This window comes from Fukomys damarensis, unplaced genomic scaffold (genome assembly GCF_012274545.1).
Source record: "Fukomys damarensis isolate Sample0158 unplaced genomic scaffold, DMR_v1.0_HiC HiC_scaffold_30, whole genome shotgun sequence".
Classification (NCBI taxonomy): Eukaryota; Metazoa; Chordata; class Mammalia; order Rodentia; family Bathyergidae; genus Fukomys; species Fukomys damarensis.
In genome coordinates, this window is record NW_022900942.1 from 46,215,110 (window position 1) to 46,216,579 (window position 1,470).

The following is a 1,470-nucleotide window of genomic DNA, read 5'->3' on the forward strand; positions in this document are numbered from 1 at the left end:
AATAAAATTTGGCATGCATTTTCTCGTATTCAGAATTCCTGCATGTTAAAAAGAAATTATAGCATTCTTCCCACATTGCACTGCTCTGAGGCCCTCACAGACCCATTCATTAACCAAAGACATTACAGAAAGCACACCATTTAGGTTAAAGGGCCCTTCAGATAACAGATATGCATGCACGAAGCAAATATTTCACTGTAGCCCCGCCTTTTGATTATGACAATAATAGAGGCAAACAGATACACGTTTGCTGTGATGTGCTGCTCCATGATGGGTCCATCGAGTGGCAAAAACTCTGATTGCAAAGCAGCACACAGAGAAAGCATTATGACACCAAAACCTATCTTTGTGACTATCAGGAAGTGGAGGTTTTACTATTTGGAGAAAAATGAAAGTTTCCTGGAGACTTGTATTTCAGAAGAGTTCTAGAAGATATAACCCTGAACTTTCTGAGGCTGCCCATGAAGGGCTGGTGTATACAGGTGTGAGTTGAGGGACAGCGGCTGCTCTGCTCAGGTATATTCTCCTACTGACAAGTCACAGTTGAAGGCCTCAGAATCTCTCTACTGAAATGCAAAGAAATACCTTAGAAATATTCCTCCACCATATGTTTAACATACAATTACCTGAGGTTATAGAAATCAGATTGCAGATAAATCAAGTGATATAAAACAGGGCTATGTCAAGAGTCTGTTTTGTTTTGGAGAAATTTCATAGTTTTAAATGGAAAGGAGTATCAAATGAAGGATCAGAAGTGACCAAAATGGGAAAAGATAAATTACAAATTAGAAAAATAAGTGTATAGAATAAACAGGTTGAATATCCCTAACATCTGAAATCTAAAATGTTCCAAAATCTGAAACGTTTTGAGAATGAATATGACACCACAAATGGAAAATTCCTAACCATGAGCCTTTGTGCATAAAATTATTTAAAATATTATATAAAATTATTGTAAAACTATTTGCATAAGAGGTATATAAAGCATTGATAAATTTTATATTTAGGTCTCATCCTCAAGATGCAAATATTCTAAAATCCAAAAATATCAAAATTCCAAAACATTTCTGACCACAAGCATTTTGGATGAGAGATAGTCAGCATGTGTAATCCCCCCAAAAAAAAGACTAGTACAAAAACATATAAAGAATTGCTCTAGATTTCTAAGAAAGGGGCAAACAAAATGATGGAAAGAAAGACATGAAAAATCATTTCACAGAAAATTCATATGATCAATTTATTTGAGTAAATATGAGGGAAATGCTCAATGAGATGTTCTTGATAACCATTTGACTGGCAGAACTAAGGAAAATAATAACATTATGAAGTGGTAGTCATTATCTTATAAAGTCAAATGCTCCTATACCCCACAACTCCTATATTCCACTTCTGGGTGTGACTGCAAGAAAAATTCATATATATATTCATATATATATTCATATATATATATATGTATATATATATATATAT